Source organism: Mauremys mutica, chromosome 6, assembly GCF_020497125.1.
Source record: "Mauremys mutica isolate MM-2020 ecotype Southern chromosome 6, ASM2049712v1, whole genome shotgun sequence".
NCBI classification, from domain to species: Eukaryota; Metazoa; Chordata; order Testudines; family Geoemydidae; genus Mauremys; species Mauremys mutica.
In genome coordinates this window covers 97,597,062-97,624,432 of record NC_059077.1, presented here as the reverse complement: position 1 = coordinate 97,624,432, position 27,371 = coordinate 97,597,062, and the positions used below count along the sequence as shown (strand labels likewise).

The 27,371-nt window shown below is 40.9% G+C and overlaps 1 long non-coding RNA gene across 3 annotated transcripts in view; it reads left to right on the top strand.

Annotated features, from left to right (window-relative positions):
• Positions 1 to 27,371, top strand: part of LOC123373353 — a 291,422-nt gene that overhangs the window by 107,736 nt on the left and 156,315 nt on the right. For all 3 annotated transcript variants that reach the window (XR_006580681.1, XR_006580680.1, XR_006580679.1), the window contains exon 4: positions 8,083 to 8,478. This is a non-coding gene — a long non-coding RNA (uncharacterized LOC123373353). The remainder of the gene's footprint in view (positions 1 to 8,082; positions 8,479 to 27,371) is intronic.

Genomic DNA, 27,371 nt, shown 5'->3' with positions numbered 1-27,371 from the left:
CATAACCATGCTTAACGACTTGGGGCTTGCAGGCTACTGCTTGTGATAAAAATTCAGCAGGGCTCAGGGAGATTGAAAATTCAGCAGCGGGCCTCATGCGATGTGCATTAGCTATCACTGCACTTGGCAGCAGAATGTTCTGCTTAGCAATGTGGAACATTTTAAGGTAGAACATAGTCTCATGTTTTTGCCACATGCATAGTAAAAAGTCATGAATGCACACAAATGTTAGAGTTTAAAAGGGGTAATAATGTTTTGGTAGACACAATCATCACAATATTGGCTAGATAAGGTGGCTCGATACTTTGAACATCTGTAGCATCTTTCATCCAAGTATTTGAAATGAAATCACTTTACAAACACTAAGTCCTAAGCTTCATTACACACTTCTGTGGCAGATGTTATTCTCCGCATTTTACAGATGGATAAATGGAGGCACAGAGAAGTTAAGTGATTACACAGTCAGAGAGTCAAACATAGAACTCAGAGATCCAGTCCCAGATTATAACAACTAGATAGCCTAACAGAAATCACTATCTTCCTAATGAAAGTGCAAATTATAGAAATGTACTTTAAACTCTAGGTTTGAAAAAAAAGGATTTATAGATCTGAAAAGGTCACATGATTAATAGTTCACAATGAGCTGGACATTTTGCACAAGCAGATACTTGACCTGCATGCGCAATTTTGATAATCACACGTGTATTTCTGCCTGTGTCTTTAGGTTTCTGGTATTTTGAAAATCTGATAATCATTAGTATCTGGGGTCTCAATACCATTCCTAGAGGACAGATGTCACTATCAAAACGAATACTGTTTGGAACACTTGTTGGCAGTCTCTGCAGATAAGAGGAGGATCAATAGTCTGATTCTTCTCTCATTGAATTCAGTAGAGGTTTTTGCAGTGATATCTGTGAGAGAAGGATTGGGCCCCTAAATGAGCATGGAGGCTGTACTAGTCTCTCACCTCAGAGGTGGGCCTCTCCAGATTAGGCTTTAAGCATGTCAGTGGGGCCGGGTGTAAAAACCTTGCCCTATTTGACTCTGTTGTGCCAGTTCTGAGAATAAGTAAATGAGTTCAGTCTCCAGGTGTTCAGTCTGGTACCTTTCAAGATGATCAAATTCAATTCATAAAAGAATTTATAGCTAGAATTTGAGAATTGTCAGCCTATCACTAATAGCTCAACAAACTGTAGAAGGAAAGCTCTTCTTAGTACACGACACTAGCAGACATGTTGTTTGAAATACCGTATATACTTTTGTAAAAAGAACAAGTAACAATTTCCCCTACCTTTTGGCTGTCTTCTGTAAGTTCATTGGAAAGGATGTTCAAGAACGTGAGGGAAAGGAAACAAAATAAAAAGACCAATGTTGGAAATGCCCTGAAATCCCCTCAGGGACATGCTTGAGTAACTAGATCCTGACCTTGGCAAGTAAAAGAACAAAAACATGGCAGCAGGGTTAAGACTAAAGACACAGTAGCAGAGCTGAGACAGTTTTGACGTTTGATGGCTTTATGATCCTCCAATGTCTAATCAACAGGAATAGCCTGTAAGATTCAAGGAGTGAAGCTCAGCATCTTTATATCAATTCAGAGATGTGTTCTCCTAAAAAGTCAGCCATTGTGGAGTCTGCAGTGCTCCCTTGTTTTAGCACCCAGGTAGGGACTAATCTTAATTCTGCAATTGAGCTTCTGTTGTGTGACACTTAAACAGAGGGCTTTGGAACTGGGAGCCTCAAGAAATGACTCTTCCCCAGACTCATTTACAAAGAGGTTTCCACACCTATGTTTTCGCCCAAGCATGCAGACCTTCACACACAGTATGTAATGTATGGTGTAGTGCCACTTTCATATCTTCTATGCAACTTCCTTCCCTTTCCATACTAGGACTTGTACCATTTATATATTTATTAATGATCTAGAAAAGGTGGTGTGTGGCAAGATGGCAAAACTTGAAGATGATACAAAATTACTTAGGTTACTCGAGATGAGAGGAAGACACTGAGAAACCTCAGAGGGACTTAAGCCAGCTAAATAAATGGGTGACACAATAACAAATGAAATTCAATGTTGACAAATGCAAAGCAATGCAGACTGGAAGGCATACTATGATCTACACGTGTACCTTCCTGAGCTCCAAATTAACTGTATCGGCTTAAGGAAAAGACCTGGGCATCATTGTGGACAACTTAATGAAAACTTCTGCTCAGTGTGCAACAGTGGTCAAAAAGTAAATGATGTTAGAATGCATAAAGAATGTGATGGATAATATGGAAAAATTTATGGGGGAGAATATCAAAGGCTCAAATGAGAAGCACCAGCTGTCATTGACTTTCAGTGGGAGTTAGATGCCTAACTGCTATTTGTCCCTGTGAAAATCTCCCCCTTAATGCCATTATATAAATCAAAGGTACCTCCTCAACTGATGCACTGTTTGGTTCTGGTAACCCCATATCAAAAAGGATGCAGTGAGAATAGAGAGAGGTTCAGAGATGGGGGACAAGGGTGGTTGGGTGCATGGAAAAATGCTCCTGAGATTTGGAAAAGATTGGGATTCTTTACCTTAGAGATAAGATGAGTGAGGGGATATGATAAAAGTTTATATAAAAGAATAAATGGTCTAGAAAAGGTCTCATAATATAGAATCAAGAGGAGATTGAAAGAGGACAAATTCAGAACTGATAAGAGAAAACACTTTTTCACACACAATGCACAATTAGCCCGTGGAACTCATTGCCACCACATAACATTGAGATCAGGTGCTCAGTAGGATTCAGAAGAACTAGATCTTTATATGTCTAATAAAAATATCCAGATTTGTAAAAGTAACTTCTTTAAAAACAAAAGATCTTTGGAAGGGCTGTAAAGCCAAGCATGAGCCAAAATCTTACTATTGGGGATTGGAGGGAAGCTTTCCTTGGTACTATCCCTTCACAACCGACTACAGCATTTCCTCTGAATCATCTAGCACAGGCCATAATGTGAATCAGAATACTGGAGGAGGTGGACCACTATTCTGATCTAGTATAGCTGTTCCTCTTAGGAGCATGTATACCAAGCAGGAATCAGCTCATGCTCCCAAAAGGCTAGTGAGTGTGTGGGTGCTCTGTAAATCTTTAATAGACTTCAAGCACCTGCATGAGTTCCTGTGTTGCTTCCACTGTTGTTAATACGATATCCTTTTGAGAGTAACCAGACATCACAATACAGAGGCACAATATAGGAGCACAATGGTGTCTCCTGTAATTGACTGACTGACCTACAGTTTTACTTGTTTTGTTCTATACCATGGATGAGAGAAACAAAGGAATATGCCAAAATACTTTTGCAACAAGTGGACATATCTGCCACATAACAGATATAGGGAAAGGGAAAAAAAAGCTTCCCTGGGAATTCATCTAGACAGAGGTCTTTTCTGAAGAGAGCTGGCTAATGGTGAAGAGACCCTACACAAACGTTTTCTTTTCCCAGCTCTTTTTTCCCACCTGCTAAAGCAGGAAATCACAGTATAGCTCAATTCAAGCTATAGTAGCCCAGGGGAATTGTTGTGAAAAATCTCATCCAGGTGCAGAAGGCTATTCTGTAACCTTCTGTGTCCAGAAGGCTATGAAAACATCACAAGAGTACAGCCCCCTTTGGCTGCCTTCCTTGGTTGCCATAAGGATGACAGTTCCATGGATGTTTTGGAAAAAAAGTTAAGGAGCTTGGGAATCAGTTTTCATGGATACTTTTTATTTCATAACTCCATCGTAGCTGCTCGTGGTCCCCTATCTAACTGTTTACTTATCTGTACAGTATAACTGTACCCTGATAAATTTGAAGTCCTATCTAAACAAATGGGCCTATGCACACTTAATAGGTACCTATATCAGTCACTCCCCCAAGCCTTGCACTTTGCTTTGTGGATTCCTGTATGGAATAACATCTGCAGGGTCCCATCTCGCACCCACATTCTGTGGCCCATGTCACTTCCCTGGGTCACTCCTGATTGCCTGAGATCCTCTGTGATAGGATGTGGTACCTCCTCCCCATTGCTGGTTTGTTTGACTTCATGAAGCCAGAAGTGAACTGAAGTGCAGGTTTCCAAGCAGGGAGGGAAGTTAGGGAATTCAGTATGTGCTGTAGCTCACTGGCATTGGAACCATGCCTTACAACATCCTACAGAGGCCTGATTTTGTTGCTTAAAGGTAGTATATTCTAACCCAGAGAATTCACAGGACTTACTGTTACCTGAAATACCTTTGTGTTCTGGGAGTTTTGCTTTGTTTTTCAGGGAGTAAAAATATTTTAAATAGTATGATAGAAATGTTGGCCTTCAAAATTCCAGCTTCCAATGAAATGTGCTTAAATACATTTATGAAGTATGTTCATTACGCATGGAAACTATATGTATTACCTGATAAAAATGCCAAGAAAAAATGTAACTTTTTAATTTTTGTTTATATTTTAAAATGTCATGGTCCCACTGGTTTTTCATATTGTCTGAAGGCTTGCTGCGAGAAATCCATTTTGTCCCTGCACCTCACAGACCAATTGGCTGGTAGACTTGAGAGGCTTGTGAAAGCTGCAGGTAAATTAATAGCAGAGATTGTGCCTGAGGACCATGCCTGGCTGCTCCTGAAATCTTTCTGAAGCCTGAATTATTTGTATTAAGATAGGCAGGCACTCAGGCCTCTATGAGTCAATTCTTTGTAACAGTTGCCAATATTTTTATACCTGAGAGAGCTGCTTCATTCTTTATTATTGCTCAAAATCAATACTCCCATTGCCCTCACAAAATGCTATACAAGCATTATTGGCATTTCACTTGGCAGTGAAGGGTATCAACATCAATCTCGCCAACTGCACACTTCACTAACCCTGTTCCACTTCTCTACTGTGTATTTGTATTCCATCTGTGATGCTCTCTTCTGCTTGATTTGAATGGGAATCCTTAGCAGAGCTTCGACACCTAAGATTAGAAAATGGAAAGGCATCATTTAGCCATTGATTAAAACACTTGTGTGCATGTGTGTATTTTGCAGGTTTTGAAGCCTAATGAAATGTCATCTTTAAAAAAAAAAAAAACCACTGCTACTAAATTTCATGTATTATTTAAAATAATAATAATAGTAATTAATAATCTCATGACCCAAACTTCAGCTTCTATTCCAACAAATTGCCATGAGATCGAAGGTGATTTTCAAGGTTTATGATATTCTTTTAAATTAACAAGTCTTAATTCACAAACAATCCCACATGCAGAAGAGCAGCGATATATTGCCAAACAAACCAAACATATTGTACACCAGTGTAAAGAGAGACTCTTTTGAATAGCAGCCGCATGTTACTCTAATTGTGTACAGCTGCACCAGTTTGATATGCTAGCTCAGTCACAAAGATTTGCATTCAACATGTAAATTCAGCTTTAAACATGCAATTTCTAGACATCCTCTAAAATGGGAATTGTTCAAGGCATCCTGTCTCCTGCAGAGCTGTGTATCACTATATAATACAGTAGCAGGCATAGTTTGTTCAAATAACGTCAGAACCAAGACATGCTAGAGTACTGTTAATAAAATAATAATCTCTTCCATGTATCTGCATAACAAACAAACAAACAAAACAACCAACAACCTGCTCTTCTTTCGCTTCCTAGTTACTCCTTAGTATTGAATCCCTGAATATTTTTCCCAGTTGCATGATTATTGTTCAGTTCCCCTCAGGCTGGGATCTAATAAAGAAATATTGAGGTGAGTTATTTTTGCCCCAAAGTGCAGGAAGCTGTTTGAGCAAGGTAGATTTATGTCTATGCACTGAGATTGTAGCCATGTTAATAACATTCAGGAATTTCAGGATTGCATTCAATTTTGTGGGAGACAGAACTATTCATTCCTCCCCAGGAGAGAAATGTTTGAACCCTGCTGTGTCACTTGCAACAATTTTCCAATACCAATGTCTGAGCAGAAGAATTTCACTCTGTCCCTTCTTGTTTCGCCTTGTCTCTCTGCCTCTCCCCCCATTCGCCAATTCATCCTAGCCCCACATGAATATATTTTGGGAATGTTTATGGAACGATTATCCTGAAAATGTAGCATCTGGATGCTGAATAATAGTTTTCTTCCTGCATTGTAATAGATTTTGAACTTGTTTGTTTGGGTTTACCTTCCATTCAGAATACTATCCTTGGTGATAAGCAGACCTTCCTTAATAACATAAATGATGACAATGCTCAAGCAGAGCAATTTGCTAGTGTTTGTGTGGAGAGGGAGTTGGATAAACAAAAGGCCATGGGATACCGGCCCTGGGATTTTGCTTCCTTTTTTATTAATATATGCCATTTGGTGCAGTCTGGATCATTCCAAAGGCAAAATATTTGTTACTCAAAAATATGAACCAAGGATAAAAATGATCCTGGACAGGGATGATTTAGCAGGATGTAGGATGAAATCTGAACTCTGTCAGAGGCAGGGAAATCCTTCAGTTAGAACGCTGTCCATTTAAACAGCTCTAAACACTGCTGTAGTTCAAGGAAACAATAGGGTGGGTGTAAACATCTGTCAATATAACTGAAGTATAAGGATAACAGTGAAGGGGGGAATCAATAGATAAAATCTCTTGTATGCATCCCTTGGCTCAAATTTTCAACAGGCTAAAATAGCTATACATTTTACATACTGATTATCTGTGTTATAATCAGTTACAGCTAGAACATTTGTCAAGAGCATAATGATTAATATATATAATTAGAAAATAAATAAACCATTATATGTAATAGTATGACTTGCTACTAACCCGCTACTGCAGTGCCATGTAGATGAAGCCCCCCCAGAGTTTACGGGTAGATTATTTTCGAGAGAGGCACGTTTATTCTATATCTTAAAATCCATTCTTTGTGTTTGTACATCCAGTGGTCACCAAGAAGGTTAAAGGTTAAAGGTTACAACGCTTCTAACAAATCACTGCATGCTATTTACACTCATCAGCCATTAAACTGGTGGGAAAAGATAGTATATTGCACTGAAATTGCATTTTTTTAAGTTGTTAAGCACGAATGAACCTGATGTACAAGGTGCTGAGTCCCCTCAACTCCCCTCCTAGAGGCATAACATGGAATGATTTAGGAGAAACAAAGAAAAGGGTTTAGAGCCTCAATCTGCTCCCACAGAAGTCAATGGTATTTTGGTGATTTGATTCAGTGGAAGCAGGAGCAGACCTTTGATTAAAATACCTTACGCTCATTCTGTATCCCAGACCTCAAAACTCTACAACCATTCATTCACAGCATCCAAGGTCATGATCCTATGAGTTGCTCAGCACCTCAAAGGAAGTTGTGGACACTCACTAAATCAGGCTCTAGAACAGTAAGCATAGCAGGATTTTACATGTGTGTTGAAAATAATAAAGCCCTGTGCCGATCACTACTTTTCCTTGGAAATAATTTACTAACAACATGAATGACCATAGGACCTGCTGCTCTTAGTGCTTTAAGCCTGGGACTCCCTTTGATGTCAATAGGGTTCTGTGCACAGATAGCTTATAGGACTGGGACCTTAATTTAACTCACCTTCATAATATAACTATCCTCCTACATGCTTTAATTCTGTAAGGCACCAATCTGACATGGTCCAGCAGTTCTGGGGGGCAGGAATTAGCAAACAGTTACTGGGGACAAAATAAAAAAAAAATAGGAGTCTAAAGTTAATATTTGGGCTTCTAAAAGAATGGCCTGGTTTATTAAACCTTTAGCATCTAGCTTCTCTGATAGAAGCCAAGGGAAATTGCTAAGTGCTAAGCATGTCTGAAACTGAGGCTACTTATTTAAGAGCCTATTTAGGCTCCTGGTTTTTTTTAAATTAATAGCCTGGGATGCTGGAAAGAAATACCTAAAACGGGGAATTTTTATGCAAAATTGATAGGTTGACAAAAATACTGCTGCCATCTTTGAGGGTCACTGCTGAGTGACTCTAGAATGGGCTATTTTCTGCTACATTATGATGTTATACTCTTGTTGCCAGAGGATCTCTTTAGGAACTTGCCAAAGTGATTACATTGAGTAAACTTTAGTGATTGGTTACATTTGCACTCTCTTTTTTTCCTAGGCTATAGTTCAGACTCCAGGTGCTTTCAGAAGTTTTCATAGGCTACACACAACATTCAGGGAGACCATTAACTGCTTTATGAGCTATTTCTTCCTACAACTCAAGAATATACATACACCAGGAGCAAAAGGGATGGTAACGAGCATTCCCTGAAGATGACAACAGTGGGCCCCCCAGTACTTACCCTAGCAGTTGGGGTACAGCTACTGTGCTGGATTATCAGGACTCAGGAGAGCTGGACCAGATGCACATTTCTTCTGCTGCTCCACCCAGAGTCCTCTAGGCTGGAGTGATGGTTGGACTCCCCAAAGGAGTAGTGTTTGGAGCTAGCACCGCATTGAAGCAAATAGGATAGTTTGCACATCTCAGAACTATTGTTGCTATATGCAGACTCAGGTACTACATACAGACTACACCCAGGTCGTGCTTTCAAGGTTTTCTTTGCAACTGTGTAGGTTAGAAACATACTTTAAAAATATTATTTTGATGAAAGCAGAGATTCTGATGTAATCACATGACTCCCAGAGCTGGGACCTTACATATGGGCCGTTAGTGCCTGCGCCTTAATTAAGCCCTGAAAGGGAATTGAGCACTGATCAGAGAGACCTTCAGAATGAGCTCCCACACCAAGGATAGTGGATCCTCTGAGCCTGGTGCTCTGTTATCCTGAATTTAGAAGACCCTTTCCAACTTGGGGCCTGGATCCTGGTGTTCCTAAGTCCCTGCATTTATCCACCACTGTCTTGGTACACAGTGACTTATGGATCAGTTTGATATGTTGTAAAAGACTTTGGAATTCTTCAGGATGAAAGTCACCATTTAAAAAGCTGCTCTTGTTTTATTTTATTACTGGTCTGTGGAACTTTTATTATTGTGAAATGTATCTGACAATTGAATGCAGTGGACCAGCCATAAGCAGGGGCAACTTCCACTCAAGTCATTAGGACTTCTGCCCATGTATACTAAAACTGAATGTGACCTGGGATGCTTAAATAGGAATACTGTCATCCAAATTGATGCTGTTATTCCATGATTAGGCTGGGTCATTCCAATAATTAATAGCTTGGTATATGAAACAATTTGGCTTGTTTCATTGTCTTTGCCTCTGACAGGGGTGTCTGATTAGATGCAAATATTTTTTTCCCAAGGGAAGAACTCTCTGATTTGTGACCTGTTTGGCATTAAATCACTAGATCTTCTGAGTAATAAGACTTCAATTTCCTTGGTGGGATGCCAGTTCAATGGTTAGCTCTAATATTTTATACCTAGAATATTTTAAGCATTTAAAGTACTTTTTTTTTTCCTGGTCAAAAGAATGCACCTTTCTCTGCCCGTCTGTGTCTCCCTCAACCAGGGCCGGCTCCAGGCACCAGTGCAGGAAGCAGGTGCTTGGGGCATCACGTCCAGGTCTGCGGTGGGTCCCTCTGTCCCTCCTGGAGGGAAGGACCCGCCACCGTATTGCTGCCGAAGAATGAAGTGGCGCGGTAGAGCTGCTGCCAAAGTGCCGCCAATTGCACCTTTATTTTTTTATTCTTTTTTTTTGCTTCGCCGCTTGGGGCAGCAAAAAAGCTGCAGCTGGCCCTGCCCTCAACTCTCTGAACCCTTCCTCTACGTCTTCCTTGGTTCATTTCACCTTCCTCTGCATGCCCCTGACCTTGCCTCCCCTGTTTCTATGGTTCCCCTTTCCATATCAACTTATCTCTTCTTTCACCTACATTTCCTTGCCCTCCCAAACCTGAACTCTCTCTTTTTTTGTGTGTGTGCGCCTTCCCAGCCTGTATCTGTCCCCCGTTGCCCCAGCAACTTCCACAGGACCTAGGTCTCAAGCCTAAAGGCCTGCTTACCTGCAGCCCGCATTTCATGCCAGGCCCCCAGCTACCTCCTTAGCCCATGACCCCAGTTCACCTTCTTGCTGGCTTCCGCTCCCGCTCTATCCCTCCCAGCCTGCTCCACCCTCCTCTTGCCCTCCCACCACATATCACCTCTAGTGCAGCACAGCAGCTGCTGCAGCAAAATCTTGACTCAGCAACCGGCCAGTTTGATATTTATAAACAATTATATTTTAATCACTGCTTTATGTACACGAAGAAAAACAGCTCCTCAAAGCTTTAAAAGTTCCCCAACAGTCCTCTGCAAAAGCACTAATGGGCACTTCCCTTCAGTATGGTCAACAGAACAAATTTAGAGGCTATGAGCTAAAACATTCTGCCTATACAATGAGTTTTATACATTAAAGCTGTTACATTTTTGAAATACAGTACCATAACTTTAAAACTCCTTTTCTGATTTCTCCAAGACTTTTCCCAAAAGTGATATGATATGTGAAGTTCATGGGAAAATTGCTTTCTTTTTTTGGGAAACTTGGGGGGATTTTGATGGACAGTTTTCTTCTTCCTTGTTAATTCAGTCAACCCAGGATACTTCTGGAGGATGTATCTTTCTCTAACTTCCTCCAACCCCACATCAGTCCTAAAATATCACCCTTCTCTTCAGTCACAGCCCTGTAAAATCTCCTTTATTTCCCTCTCCCACACCAAAGCAACCTAATTTCTTTTATAAGCTCTTTACTTTGTGAGCATGAGTATTGCAGATGATGTAAATAAGATCCAGCTCAAAAAGAGATGCTGTAGATTGCAAGCAGAGATTATCTTTGAGCTTTCAGAAACCAAACGAAAATGCAGCAGGGTAAATTAGGCTTATTTTTCATTTTTGGATTCTTGGTGAAAAGATTAAATGTATCAGTTCGGCTTTATCTGCAAAACATTTCAGAGAGCTCGGTGACCTCCAATCACAGCTATACTTCCTAGGTACAGTGGAGTTGTTGATGAACAGCGGGGAGGCTTGTGAGAGCAGGAGACAGACATTTCAGAGGAGCTTGACCTAGACTATGGCACTCACTGCCACAAGAAATAAGAATACCCATGGACTGCATCATTTTCCAGCTTAGGTTTCCAACCAATTCTTTATATGCACATTTAGACATGCAACCTCTTGCTCCCCATTCCAATCAACCGATGTCTCCTATTAACTGGTAAGAAAGAAAAAAAAAAGATTGAATTTGTGATTATTTTTACACACATGCATGCATTTTTTATCTGTCTGTCTGCCTATAATGTGTAGGTTAGACCCTCATATATTATGATGATGGAGGCCATATAAGCCACCTAGAGAGAGAGCAAGCAACTCACTTTTAAACAATAGGGCCAAATTATGCCTCCATTTAAACCTATTTAATTCCACTGATGTAAGAGGTTACATATGTGTTTATTGGGTGAGGACAGAGGTTTGGCCCATCATTTTTATTTGCAAGAATATAGATAGTGGATTTATTGTTTTAGCCACTAATCAAATTGTTCCATTTGTAGCAAATTCTAGCCAAAGAACAGAAAAATTCAACTAAATAAAGAGTGATTTAAAAAAAAAATCCCTTCATAATGCACTGAGGTGTGTGGGGATCCAGTATAGTATGTGTGTGTTATAGTGGTTAATACTGAATCCCTGTTTCACATACATGAGGGAATGAGAGAGAGGTCTCACCTTGTAATCAAGCTGTCTTGTGTTTGGATTTCTTAGGCAATGATCCTTCTTTCTGACATACAAAAAAGAGAGTCTAATGCAAACATGCAAGAGGAGGAGGTAACAGTTTACTTTTGTTCTAGCTTTTCGTCGGCAGTGCTATTACAACCACTAATTTCATATTTGTAGAATGAAGTGTATTGATTCAAGAGTGAAATTCTTTCTGCTTGCATGCTATAATATAAGTCCCACTCATGTTGTCGTAGCTTAACATGAAATGAAATAGGAGGAAGGGGAGGGAAAAGGAGAGATGAGACACATGGTGACATAATTTGCAGCTAGCTCAGCACTCATCTTGAAATGATTTGGTGCTCAGGCTATTCAATAAGCATGAGAAGGATAATAATCAGCCTTTGTTTTTAGATTCCTTTGAGCTTTATTGTAGAATAATTTAATTAAAATACATTTTATTGCCATTTTACTGTCTCTGTCTGCTCTCCTTACTGCTGTAATTTCCTGAAAAGGAGATGTATGACATCCTGTGGGCATCCGTGGTAGCTTTTCAATCATCAATTCATGTTCTCTGCTATTATTTTCATTTTGGGGAAAGGACGATTTTTTTCCTTCACAAAAATGAGTGGTTTGATTATCTGATGCAGAACTAGGAAAATTAAACCTTCTTTCTTTTCTGGACATACTGGGGTCATAGTGCAGACCTGGAGGGGCTAATGATGGAAAATCTCATACATAGTTGTTTTGTTGAACTATTTGTCTAGAGAGGAGGGTTGATTTCACGACTGGGACTCAGGAGACCTGGATTCCATTCCCAGTGCTGCCACAGGCTTGCTGTGTGATTTTGGGCAAGTTGCTTGTTCCAGCAGTGCTCCATTTATGAAACGAAGATACCCTTCTCCCCACTTTTTCTTTGTCTTGTCCATTTAGCTCTTCCAGGTAGGGGACAGTCTCTTACTCCATGTATACACAGTGCCTAGGACAGTTGGGCTTAGTTGATGCTTTTATACATTACTATAATATAATAATACTCCCCTTTCTATCCAGTTACTTATAAGGGCTTTGTCACCCTAGTATGTGAGCTACTCTCTCTGTATTTCTGTACATGATGATTGTGACATTTTTCACTTTCTTGATGAATATAGAAGCTCCTCAGTGCAAAGTTGTCACAGGGGCGAAAACTGTATTTTATGCAAGGCTCCAGCTTGCAACCCAAGCTAGCCAAAAAGTGTTTTTGTTTGGTCTTTTCACAAAGCTGATGGGAAAGCCAGTACCTGCCAATTTCACTTTACGTGGGAAGCTTCCTGCTCAGCTTGCATCTGATGCTAAGCTGCTAAATTCTTTGCAATGGGCTGAGTTTCACAGAAAGTAATGTTCACAGTGTGGCAGCTCCTACTGAGATGCCAAGTCAAAGGAGCTGAAAAGCATGTTTGACTAACTCACACCAGACAGAGCTTAGGTGTATAATGAAAGTTGGAATGGGTCTACTTCAATGGAAATCAATATATTATTTATTAATAAAATATCTATCAAGTTGTCTTATTTAATTTGCATGAGAGCACATTCTGCCAGCAGAATGTATGGTATTTGCATTGTTCAGTTATCATCATGATTTTCAGTGATGCAGAATAATAAATAAAAGCACATGGTCAATAAATGCAACTGAAATGGACTAATTTAAACAGGCCAGCTTGAGAAACTTTTTAAAATTATGTCTCCCACCCGTAAATCATGTGACTTCTTAAATATGCAAATCAGGCTGTCACAAAGCCTGGTCAGTGGTCCCCTGCCAGCTGATGATAGAACAACTAGCTTTTGTCTTTTTCAGGGAACACAGAATTCATTGTATTCTTTCAGATTTCTTTAAAGGGCTTTGAGAAGCTCTGGAAGATGAGTGCCATTAGTAGGTATTACATCACTAGCTTTTTGGCACTAGCAAGTTTACTTTTTATTATGAGGTGAAATATATGCAAAATTGTGGGACTATTGGTGCCACCATATCTTAAAATGACACAGTTAATGCATTGCAGGGATGATTAGTGGCCTTAGTGATACTTAAATTTTATTGTTAAAGTTTAATAGTTTGGCTTTGCAAAATATATTCTATACAACTAGTGCCTGATTATACGAGGTGCTGAGCACCAAGATACCCTGCTGATTTCATTTGGAGGAGTTGTGCTCAGCACTTTTAAAAATCAGATCTATAACTTTTATGATAAGTATTATGGTGCATCAGAACACAAAAATTAACATTATATATTTTGATGTGTAGCGCCACAAGATCATGAAAGAGAAGAGCCACTTGAGGCAAAAATGTGCCTTTGGCACTGACTCTCCTTTCCTTATTTTGTCTTCTGTATGATTACTTGGTTTAAACTGTCTATTCTGATGGCAGCATTTGCACATATTTTGTGCCCTCATTTGGACATGGAGGATATTAAGTACCTGCTAGCAGCTTGCCAGTGTTAAGGTCATTAGGATCCCATCACCATAGGATACCAGCCATAATCCCAATAAAAGAATGTCTATCAGACTGATGAATGACAGGTGATAAGTTTGGAAAAAACACTGACCTTTTGACATGTAGAAATAAAACATCTATTGTGTGTTTGGAATCCAGGTTAATGATTACTCTCCTGTCCGCACCTCCTCTTTTTCCCTTGGTGGTAAGTTGTTGTTGTGCAGGAGTCTGAGGCCTACTGTGCCACTGGCATAGTAGCTGAAATATTCTGCTCTTGTAATGAGGCTGCAGGTCAAATCTGGTATCCTTAAATACTGATCCCGTTTTCTTACACACAGCAGTTAATGCTCTTTGAAAATAACAAGCTACAGATGCAAGATCCGTTCTATTTGAAGGTTTTAAAATGTCTTTTTGTCTGATAAAAAGACTTTTAAAGTATTTCCTCTGCAAAGCTAAGACTTGTGGAACAACTGTTGCTCAAGAGCACTCCTGCAAAAGCTGCTTATGCACCTCTGATAATGATCAGCATTTTGGAAATCAAATTACAGGGAAGTTTTGGTTTGCCAGGAGTTGATGGGGAGAAAACACGCACATTGCCCACAAACATTACAAGCAGGGATATTTCTAGTGCCTGAAAAGATCCAGGCTTAAGCCTGAGGCTAAGAACATTAATAGGCAGAGAATCTGCTGCCACCTGCTTCAAATCATTTCTGCCCGGAGTGTGAAGAAATAGTTTTATGGGCAGACATTGCAACATAAATAGAATGAAACATAAAACGAAGTTCTGACCACTTCTTATTGTTAAAGAATATGCCACTTTTTGTAAGAAGGGGATGTTAACCCTTGTGTTCTGGCCAAAATCTGATTTGTGCAATCACTATTCATTAGAAATAACATTGGTCAACATTAAATAACAATTTTTGCCTCATTTTGGTTAGTGAATTGTTAACATATTGATCCTGATTTCCTTTTGATATGTTTAGTATTTGTAACAATAGTCTGAATAGTTCAGCTGACTATGGGTTGTTCACAAATTTTTCTTTTTGACTATTTGCAATTCACATAGTGTAGTTGATTACCTAAGTCGCATGGTATTGGTTCTGCTCCTTGACTAGGTTACTGAAAGTTTTAAAGCAGGATAATAATGAATAATGCTTTTTGCACTAGAAATGTTCAGATGAATAATCACTCATGCCACAATTCGTGGCACCTTGGAGCTCTGCAAATATTTTCACCAATATGTGTCAATTATCTGAATACTCGAGCTTAATGACAATTCTGGCCCTACAAAATATAGTGAACTGAACCAGGTGCTTTTGCGTGTGTGACAATATTCAAGAATATGTTTTTTCTATTGTACCAGCTTCTTAAATCACATTCTGAATATTTTGCGATTCTAGGACAGAGCTTCAGATATGTGAATCCATTTTACCCACTGGTTTTGGTGGCAGATGTGTAATTTTGGTTTTTTTTTTTTTTTTAATGGAGGGATATCTAAGAGAAATTCTTCCTGCATCTTTTCTGCTGAATTTGTCTATTTCAGGCAGACGCTGCTGGTTTGCATCATTGCTACAAAGGTCATTGGCCAAGCTGCTTAAAGGCCTGACTAAAAGCCCAGTGAAGCCCATGGGATTCTTTCCAGTGACTTCAATGGACTTTGGATCTGGTCCTAAGTGCAGAGTAATCTACTGCTCTGTGCTACTGCATATGTGGCTTGTTGCAGAGTATGTTGGTCCAGCATGATTTTGTTCTCTTGATTGGCTGTTTCCTTTTTTTGTGCCTTTTTAAACTTTTGGTCTTGTAGCCTTGTGGGGGTTGGCTTTCAAAAGTGCTTACAGAGTTTAGTCATCCAACTCCCATTGACTTTAATGACTAACTACCTTAGGCACTTCTGAAAATTCCATCCTTAGGATGTCTACACTGCGATTAGAAACCCGTGGCCGGCTCATGCCAGCTGACTCAGGCTCGCAGGGCTCTGGCTAAGGGGCTGTTTAAATGTGGTGTAGACTTTCAGGGTTGGGCTGAAGTCTCAGCTCTGGGACCCTTTCACCTTGCAGCATCCCAGAGCCTGGGTTCCAGCCCAAGCCAAATGTCTACACCGCAACTAAACAGCCCCTTTCCCTGAGCCTGAGTCAGCTGCCACGGGCCAGTCACAGGTTTTTAATTGCAGTGTAGATGTACCCTCAGTGTTTTGTTGCTGCTGTTGCTTGGTTGTATTGAGTGCTGCTGCTTGATTCCTCTCCCTGCTCTTTCTCTCTCCTGCATTTTGTGCATGTGTGCTGCAGCGAGAGGGGAGGAGCAAGTTTATCCTTCCCTTAGGCATCCTCTTGAACTGTCATTCTCTCACTGGTTTTATTTCTCCTGTTTTTTCCTTTTTACTTTCTTTGTTGGTTTGTCTCTCCCCCACACCTGCTTGTAGATGTTACGGTTAATTTTAATATTCCTGCTATGCCCTTTTCTGCACTAGATGGAGCTCTTTCAAATTTATGGTTTATCTGACAGTGTATTGATGCCAATGCCTGCACTATTGCAGTTGCCTTCTTCAGCACAGACCCCACTGATCCAGGTGCCACCGTAATGAAGGCCTTGCTGCAGTACCATTTGGTGGTACAGTAGAGCAACATTGAGTTGGCGGGTAAGCCAGTACGTGCAGAAGGGGTGTTCTCCTTAAGCAGAGAATGTTCTTTCACTTTGAACAGTAGTTGTAGCTGTTATGTGGAGGAAAAAATGAGAATTCTGTCGCATTTTCTTATTTTCTGTGTCATGAGGCCCCATGGTAGCTGAAATTGCCCAGTGGTTGCCTGGCTGGATTTTGTTTTAAACATTGTTGGGGTTCATGGCTCTGCTTATTTTTCCTGGTTGTAGGACCTGTAGCCTGGTGAAAAAAATCCTCAGCTACACCAGGTTCTCTTTAGTACTGCATGGAAGATAGAGAGAGGTGTTGAAACAAAGATCACACCACCTTCACCCACTTATCTAGAACAGGATGTCAAAGTACAGCATTTATATTCAGAGGAGACTACTGGTGCTATACCTACTGGTCTTAGCTTTTGAGGATTCCTGGATAGTAACTCACATCCAGATGACTTAACCAGGTTAATCAGGACAAAGAAAGCAGAGCCACTTTCCTTGTCATCTTCATTGTCCTCCTGAGGAAGCATCTGTCCTATCAGTGACTAAGTAATGGCCTCCATTCTCCTGACCCAGCTCATGCAGCACCTCATAGCCCAACAATGGATGAGGCAGGAGTATCTCTGTCAACAAGCATTGACACTGGTTGCACCAAGACCCTCATTATTGGTGGCACTACGATCCTGGCATCAAGATCAGTGGGCTCTGTGCTGAAGATAACTGCCATAGTGCAGGCATTGACATCAGTGCAGAGTGCCCCTATGTATATAAAATCTGCTCTATTTTACAGCATTCTCAGATGTGCTAAGTGTTTTACACAACTAGTAAAGGATAAATGCCTTCCCTGCAGTGCTCATAGTCTGGAATATAGACATGACAGCAAGTGACGGTAATAGGCAAAGAGAGTTGATTCCTCAGTTCTGTCACACTCACACCTGGAGTGTGTGTTTTGGGTTTTTTTTTTTAAAGCCTGAACTCCTTTCTTGTAGGTAACATGTTGAAGGTGAGTTGTTAGGAGGAATTAACTCAGGAAAAGACGTGTAAGCTGGGTAAGGAGGGGTTGGGAAGAATAGTGCACCATCTGTAAGCCTTTAGGCTGGACCTTAAAATCTTTTTTTAGTACCACTTATTTTTTCAAACCAGATGCCACCAATAGGGGTATGAGAGAGTTTCTGAAGACATGAGGCAAAGTAGCAGGTATAAGTGATACCCAGAGCAACAGGTCATGACTGTAACCTAGTTTGTTGACACAATGGACTTAGAAATAGGGTCAACCAAAGGAGGGGCAAAGATGAAATCCTGAACCAAGAGAGCAATTCTTTATAGCTGTAATCTGTTTCTGTGGGGAGGGATAGCTCAGTGGTTTGAGCATTGGCTTGCTAAATCTTGGGTTGTGAGTTCAATCCTGAGGAGGCCATTTAGGGGATATGGGGCAAAAATCTGTCTAGGGATTGGTCCTGCTTTGAGCAGGGGGTTGAACTAGATGATCTCCTGAGGTCCCTTCCAACCCTGATAATCTATGATTCTGGCTAAATGTGGGGGAGAAAGACTGACAGTCTCTGCCAACCTCTTGCACCATCTTTACTATTAAAACCAGAGGAAGTAAAAAGGCTGCCGAGCACGTGTGTTTATTTAAATCCTCCTGTGGTCCAGAGCACTGAAGAAGGAAAAAAAATGTTTAATGTAGTTTCTGCTAGGCCAGTGCTAATTGTTCCCAAGGCAGGAGAATAAACCCTTTTTCATGTTCCTGTCACTCACTTTATCCAGGTAAACTGTATCCACAGGTGCTGAGGCAATTTTCACTGCGGGGTTCTCCTGTGCAGAGACTGCACAATTAGTGTAAACTGGGGATTACACTGTCATGTGAACAGATGGACATTAGGCATTGCCCAAGTCAGCCTAATATTATATTTATAAGCTGCTGCTTTCAGGATGAATACACTGAAATCTCCCACAAGTTAGCTCAAGGAGCTGTAACTTTACCTTAAATGCATGTGGCTCCGAGTCAGTGGAACTCTGGGTTAAAGTCTCACCGTTCTTTCCATACTGTTCTAATAACTTGCTTGTGTGCTGACACTAATCATCATCATCTCTAAGTAGTATTGATCTTTTAATGTCTGCCAGTCAACTTCATACAACATATACTGTCACCACAAAGCCTTCTGTTAGGAAGCTTTATCTGAAAATAAGGCTATTAGCAGCTGGTTTTAAATTCTGTCAAAGTCTAGTTCCCACTTCCTAATGCACAGTCTTCTATATAATGTCTGATTATCACTCTCAAGTCCCAGGAACATGAATATATCCCCAGGGAAAAGGGGGAGAGAAAAATGTTGTATAATCAACATACAATATTTTTTTTTCTTTTTCTTTCTCTGATTTTTGTTTTGCAGTTATTTCCTTACAGTATCATGATGGCAAAAAGGTATTGCCTAATGGAGGCTGCAAGAAAATTATCTAGACAAAATTGCTGCCATTCTTTATAAAGGGGACAGGAAGGATGGAAGCTCTTTTTTCAGAACTAGGGCTTTGGAAGAGAATGTCAGATCCCTGGAGAAATATCATTTCCCCTAATTCATGTATTTTATTTGTAGCTCCTACATCTGAATATGTTTTTCTTCAGACTAGAGATTTATAAGTGAATTATCCCCTTGCTGAAAACCACACACCACATGCATATTTTGCTGTGATACCTAGTTACCATTTAATATCTTTTTGGATAACCAGGGTCTAATTCTTCTCTGATTTTGTACCAATTTTATGTTGCTGCAATTCCATTGGCTTCAACTAAGTTATTCTTGATTTACACTGAAAGTAAAAGTGAGATTAGAATTATGCCCCATTTTTTCAACCAATACAGTCTCCTTGAAAGTTAGAGAATGTGTCAAATTATTTATTCAGTTCAGCCAAGCTAGATTCCCAACTGAGTGAGTTAACACTTAACTTTCAAGTCTGGTAGGTAACTTTGGAAAATTGCAATATCCCAATGAATTTGCTTGTTAGGAAATATATGACAAGAGGAAATATTGCAAACAATCACTGTAGTTACTGTAGCAATGAAAGCACAAACAGATTCATTGCTGCTATCTGACATTTTCCTCTCTTTGTTCAAAAGTGCCTATTATCTATTTGGCAGTGTCTACATTCATTGGAATCCATTTGATTTGCTTGTATTTTGGCTCCAGTTACAATTAATGATTGAGATTTGTCAAAGCCAGCAAGGGTATTTATATACGCAATTCCCATTGAAATTAATGAGTTATGTGGCTAAATCTCCAGCTTGGCTTTGAAAATCATAACCATGATTTTTAATGGATTAAACTTCACGCTTATACAGCATACATTATTTCATGCTGAGTCTTTACCTACAGGACACTCCAGCTGCGATTTGCTTTCCAGAAATCCCACCAAGGTTTCTACAGTCCACTTGTAGCTGGAATTTGCACTCCCATTGTGATCAGCATGGGGTGACCATATGTCCCGTTTGGGCCAGGACAGTCCCCTTTTTAAGCCCTTTCCTGGATGTCCCAATTTCTGTCTGTCTGTCTTTCGCAAAATGGAGCATTTGTCCCATTTGCTCTTGCCAACTGATCATCACTTTGCCCCCAAATGGGGCGCATGGAGGAAAGTTTTGCAGGGCAAGTGACGATGCCAGACACTGGGCCTTGGGCTGTCAGCTCCAGCCCTGGGCGGCAGGCCTCAGTCAGCCCTGTGTCGGGGGGAGGGGCTCAGGTGAGCCCCACACTGGGGGGATGGGGCTTCAGTCCCAGCCCTGGGTGTTGGGGGAGAGGGGCCTTGGCGTGTGTGGGGGCCTCAGACTGCCAGCCCCGAGTGGTGGGCTCAGGTGAGCCCCATGCATGGGAGTTGGGGGGGAGAGGAGGAGTGGGGCCAGCCCCAGGCTGTATCCCATTTTCCCTTTGGGAAATACGGTCACCCTGGATCAGTGTGGCTAATGCTGGAAATCAAGGAAACGTATCAAGCACTTTGACAACTGGAGGTTTGGATAGAAGCCAATCCCAAGCCAAACTTGAGGGTCAGGCCTATACTGAGAATTATTCTTTAATTTCTACTGAAAGCATTGACTAATCCTCAGCACCCTTGTGATGGGTTTGGTGCTGGGTAAATACTTTATTTTATGAACGGGGAAATTAAAGTACAGAAGTAACTTATCAAGGTCACAGAGTTGGTGTTAATATGGGTGTGACAGGTTCCCCCCAGGTGCCACTTGGAACTGGGGTACTGCTGAGCCCTCTGACCCACCAGTGTGGGCTTCCTCTCAGATGGTGCTGCTCTGACAGACTGCAGCCACCCTCCTGGTCTTGCACGTCCACAAGCATTCACACAGGTAAGGACACATCCAGCTGCAGTTACATGCAGGCTCTCTGAATAGCCACTGCATGTGAACCAACAATAGAGAGGCTACAGCCAAAATACCCACCAGCTTCCTGGCCTAGGACCCCAGAGCAGTACCCTCCTGTCCTGGCCCAAACCCTAACCACTATGAATTTATTATCCAGTTCGCCTCCCCCTCAATGTGGAGAGGAATATGCAACAGCCCCTGCCTCTTGAGCTAAGATTTCCAGGCACTTCACTACAAGCTCACTGGTTTAGATTAAAACATAACATTTAATAATTGGAGATATACCAATCTCCTAGAAGTGGAAGGGACCTTGAAAGGTCATTGAGTCCAGCCCCCTGCCTTCACTAGCAGGACCAAGTACTGATTTTTGCCCCAGATCCCTAAGTGGCCCCCTCAAGGATTGAACTCACAACCCTGGATTTAGCAGGCCAATGCTCCAACCACTGAGCTCTCCCTTCACCCCCTAAGTTTATTAACTATAAAAATAGATTGTAATTGATTATAAGTGATAGCAAACGGATCAAAGCAGATTACCTAGTAAATAACCAAACCTGCATACTAAGCTGGTGGTGCTATTACTCTCTTTCCCAGGGATCCCCGGGGCCCCCGGAAAACTCTCACGGGGCCCGGGCCCCCGGAGCTGCTTCTGCTCCAGGTCTTCGGCAGCAATTCGGCGGCAGGGGGTCCTTCCACTCCAGGACCTGCCACGGAAGTGCTGGGTCTTTGGTGGTAACTCGGCAGTGGGGGTCTTCGGGGCATCCCCCGCCGCCGAATTACTGCCGAAGCGGGGGCCCCCCGCCGCTGAAGACTCCAGGCCCCCTGAATCCTCTGGGCGGCCCTGCTCTTTCCCTTCCCAGCTGTTACATACTACATACTAGAAAGATCAAATTTGAATTAACAGTCTCTCACCCTAACTACTAATACAAACAGGCTGCAGATTCTTAAGGCACAAGCTACACTTGCTTTGCAGCTGTTCCTCAGGTGTGCCCAGTTCTCTTGTGGGGAGTGAAGAACCCCAGATGATGGCACTCCCTGCCTTATATAGCTTTAGCATAGGGCGGGAACCCTTTGTTTCAAAACTTAGTTCCCAGACTAGTTTGTGGAAAAATACTGACATCCAAAGATGGAGTCCAGAGACATGTGGTCTGGTCACATGTCCTTGTAGAGTGATAGCAGCCATTGCTTATCGGCTGGCCAAAATAACCACAGGAAGGTTAAGCTATTCCACAATCCATTGTCTTTGCTGATGGACTTCTTCATTGTTGTACCTGAAAAGCTGGCTGTGGGTATTTTCCAGAGTAAGCCCATTTGAATTACAGATCCCTAGTCAATATTCAGAACTTCAGATACAAAAATGATACATGCAAACGAATAAGATAATCATAGTCAGCAAATCATAACTTTTCCAATGACACCTTACATGATCCGTCTTGTATAAAATACATCATAATTATGCTATAAACATTATCATAAAAATATCACTATGAAGACTATGGGGTGCAGTGTCACAATGGGATTAGAATTCAGGACTCCCTGCCTCCAATCATGTGCTCAGTTCATTAGATAGTTTCCCCCTTTATTTTATCTCCAACTCTGTCCATCAGCCATTCCCTAATTTTTGTAGGCCTGGCAGACAGTGTTGTTATGTTGGATCGTTATGTTGTGTTGCAAAGCAAATGGCAGCGAATCATGCTGCTGGACTCTGGAACTTGGGGAAGAGCCTGGGTTTGAGATGGGGGCGGCACCAAAGTAAGAGCCGTATTCTGGCAAAAGAGAGATTCTGCATGTGATTCCTTCCGAAATACTACGGTCACACCCATATCTGAACGCACAATATAGTGCTTACAGGTCTGTGCCACCGCATTAAAAATGTTGACAGAGACCAGAAATGAGAACTCATGAGTTCTGCAGCTGTTTTGAGAGTGAAGTCAACAGGAAAGCTAAAAGCTGGTGGATGCTCTCTCTTTCCCTTCCCAGCTGTTACGCCTAGGCTTTATGATAAGGACTCCATTCCAAACTTCTTCAGGATCACCCACTCCTAATCTACAGAAATCTTTGTATTTTTGGTTTTACTGCAGGAATTGCTTTAAGCTAATGTACAGCATCTCCCCCCCCCCCGGCCATTTGTTTCTTTATCAGGTCTGAGAGTAGTTAACTTGATGAGATTACATGTCAAGCTCAAAGGCCATTCCAAGTGCACTAGCATCAATATGAGAGCAGCCCAAAATATGGAGCTCTCGCACTAATTAAAAAACACACCAATTTCTTGCATCAAATTCCCTAATTACTCTCAGGCTTTCTTAGGGATCTCCTGGGGAATACCATGCTCTGTATGCATGTGTGTATGTAAGGGGAAGATAGAGAGGCATAGGAGGCCCTGAGATGGAAATCTAATAAATGAAAAGGTCTAACATGATCTGAGATACCAGGCCCATTTGTAAGGCCTGGCAAGCTGACTTCATTACTGGCTGCCTCGGGTTATCAGGGGAGACAGTGACAGATCATTTTGTAGGGCCTGGAGGGAGCCAGATCTGTCTGCCTAGAAAAACAAATAAATCCAGGCCTGAGATGGAGGTTAAAAAAGATTTACAAGGCTCACTGATGCATGTGCCCCTCTCAGAGTGGATTTTGGCTGCTAGCCATGGGAAGCTACCCCGACTGTTTCACATATCCTGCAATCTGCAAGGCAAGTAAACTGCTTGCTTCTGATTGCAGGGAGTTTTCCTTTCTTTAGCAGTGTCTGGGAGGAAAATGGACAACAAACCACACAGGCACAACAAAAAAGAAGGGGTGGGGGGAGAATGAGGAGTATCTTACTGGAAGATCTTATAAAACAAAGCATAAATCTTTTGACGTCTGACCTTTTCACTCCCACGTTTCCAAGGGCAGGTTGAATAAAGCAAAACTCATCAGGCTTCTGAAAGAGTAATGTCCTTCATTTTGCATAAAACAAAAAGGCAACCTGCTTTTCAAACCAAAGTGGGGGAGGAGGGAGAAAGCCCACAGAGAATTGTTACTGTTTAATAACAAACCACTTGAAACCCACTTGATTTATTAGAAATTAAAATGTATCTCTTGCTCATCAAAAGGCTTTTTATTTAACCTTTAGCCTTTCCTGTCTTTCCTCAGAGGAGAGATTAGTTGCTGATACATTTAGAATTAGTGGAAAAGGTCAAAAGAAAGGTCTAATAATGGTCATCCTCCCTCATATAATTGAAGGTCTCTCCCCTTCCCCTTTCCCCCCCAAAGGTAATAAAACAGCCACTCAGACAGCAAAATTGCAATGCTTAAGATGCTTTAGGGGTTACTTAGAGTTTTATTTAACCCTTTGCTGCTGGGTTTTTTTCTTTGTGACCTTCAACCATTTTCCATAAACATTGTTATCCTCTATGTGAGGTTGAACTCAGCAACACAATTAGCAAGTGATAATAGCTGGACTCACTTGACATGTTCAGCAGTAATTCAGTGGATGAAGCGCCTCATTACAACTATAAAAATGACCCATAGCTTCCGTAAACCCTGAGAAGTACATGCATTATGCTATTTAACTAAGATGGTGACTGCAACTTGAAACCCATACATCTCTATTTATTGCTCCTTTCCAGTTTTTGAGATAGCACCCATTTTTTTCCCTTAGTGTTGCTGCAGCCTGTTTTGGAGATACGCACACAATACTCTCTTTCATGAGTCTTATCCTTTGTTCTTTCCGGTTTGGTGTATGTTAGATTAAGGAGAACAATATTTTAGACTGAAAGTATGTGTTTTGCTCTTAAATATTGACACACATGACTGAAGTGTTTGTTTTTTTCTGTAGTGGATTAATGCTCATGTTTGGTTTTCAGGAACAAATGGGAAGGGTTGGTTGGCATAAAGAGGAAGTTATAATATCACTATATGGAAAAAATAGAGGTATAATCTCTGAAAAAGTTATTTCTGCAAAAGAACAACAGATCTTCAAACTCCTTTGGTGAATTCTTAGTTATCATCTTGGTTTTCTTAGGAGGTTGTGTTTGGTTTTTATTAACAAGGAAGCTTTAAAGAAACAAAAATAAACACAAGATAGCTACAGATTCTATACTCCTTGAGGTAGGGACTGGCTTTTTGTATTATGTTTTATAAAACAACTATTTCTTTGTCACTGACTGGGGCTTCTAGGCACTACCAAAATACCACTAATAATAATATAGCTGGTATAGAACTGGACTGAAAGACTTGCAGAAATGTCAGTTGGGTCTCTCTTTGAAAAGGGAGGTGGTCTGTTCTCCTTCTTCTCTTCCACTCTTCCTCCTTCCACTGCTCTAGGCTGTTTGCTCAGTTACAGAGCCTGTCTTATGACAGGAATGACACTTCCAAGACACACATCTTTGGTAATAAAATGCAGGACCACAAAATCTCGAGTGTAAGGAGCAAACTCCATCGATTATGATCTTAAAAAGCAACCCATTCCTAGATATTATCAAGAGCATGCTCTACAGATCAGAAATTGCTACACTTACCTTTACATGCTACTGCCCTACAAGCAAATAGTGTGCATGTTAAGTCTATCAGACTCTTGAAAGAGCTGTGTAATTCCCATCCCCTTATTGCCACAGAAATTTTGGAATGTGCAAAAATATTAGATGCCGTAAGAACATGGTACAGTGATGTGCTAGTGACCTAACTAAAGGACTTGGATCTAGGAACTCTGAAATGCAGGATGAAATTTCAAACGAATAATCTTTCATGTTGAAATTCCTCAGTTTGGGGATTCTCTAACATTGTCTCAATGTCACATTGCAGTCCCAACTAACCTGCAATGTACACCAATAGTCTATTAGGGCCTGAGCCAAAACACATTGAAGTCAATGAGAATATTTCCCCAACGGGCTTTTTGTCTGTCCATTAATGCCTACCTTGGAGTGGCTTATTGTTATATTTCCTAAAATAAGAGACCTCTTTAACAAATTCATGTTCACAGAATTTATCTAATGAAAGAATAGAAATTTGGCACAGTGACTGAGATCATACAGCTTATTGTACTGTAAGGTAATTTGAATATCTTTGTCAAGTATCAGAGGGGTAGCCATGTTAGTCTGGATCTGTAAAAGCAGCAAAGAGTCCTGTGACACCTTATAGACTAACAGATGTTTTGGAGCATGAGCTTTCGTGGGTGAATACCCACTTCGTTCGACAGGACTCTTTGCTGCTTGAATATCTTTAAGTATCTGGAAAAATAATTCAAGTTTAGGTAACTGAATTCCTCCCATCTTAATACCCCTGACGTTTCTTTTCCAAATGTGTTTGCTTAAATAAAGCATACCTAAAATATATTGCGCAGTGCCAAAATAAAACAGTACTAATGCTTAGTTGAAATCCTTCAGTCACACATTTATGATATCATTTATTAAAATTTAGGAGGAACAAGAAATACCACTCTCCCTTAGAAGAACAAAAAGACACCTCTCCTCTCCTCCGTCAATGAGGTGATTTTAACTGCTTCAAAGACTACATGGCTTTCAGTGTTTCTTTACCTTCCATGGTATCATGTGAGCATGAACCCTGACCGCACAGAAAGTCCTGTTTCAGGGTGTGATAGCATTAAGAAGTCATCCTTGCCAACTATTACCACAAGGTTACCACAGATATTTCCTTTTATAAGTATAGGGAGAAAGTGTGGTAATTTCAGATACCACTGTGAACTAAATGATGATTGTTTTAATGATGACTTACAGTCCTCCATTTACTATATCATTTATTTAATCTGTATATTTTTAAAAGATTAGCATATTTATATCCAGAAAGCATCTTACACCTTAAATGTTCCTGGATAGTCTCTGAGTTGATAGGTATGTGCCAATAGAATACAAGTATGTAGTTTCTTATACCATTCTGACACAAAAAATGTCAATCTCTTTATCCAGTGCTTCATTCCCTGTAATTTCAGTTGTATGCAGAGCTCTTCTTCACTTCCTGTTCTAAACTTGTCTGTCGCATAGTGTTGTTGAGCACTGAACAAGTTCCCACTTCCTGCACCAGTGGGTAAATGATGAAGTGGTGAAGTGATATCTGTAGGCTGTGTATGTGGAAAGAGAGACAGACACACACACATACTCATAGTGTGGGACCATACATTATAAAAGGTGGTAGGGCTATTTATTGTTGTTGTTAATAAAATAACTATTTGAGAGATCACAGCTTCCTGTAATCATGTCCATTGCTATTTATTACATAGCTGAGGTTGCTGTTGTGCAAGTCTTAACTTCTGGTGCCCTATCTGGCTGACTTAAGTGCTTAAGGATAGCACTGGGCCTGGGTGGAGATGTACAACTCAAA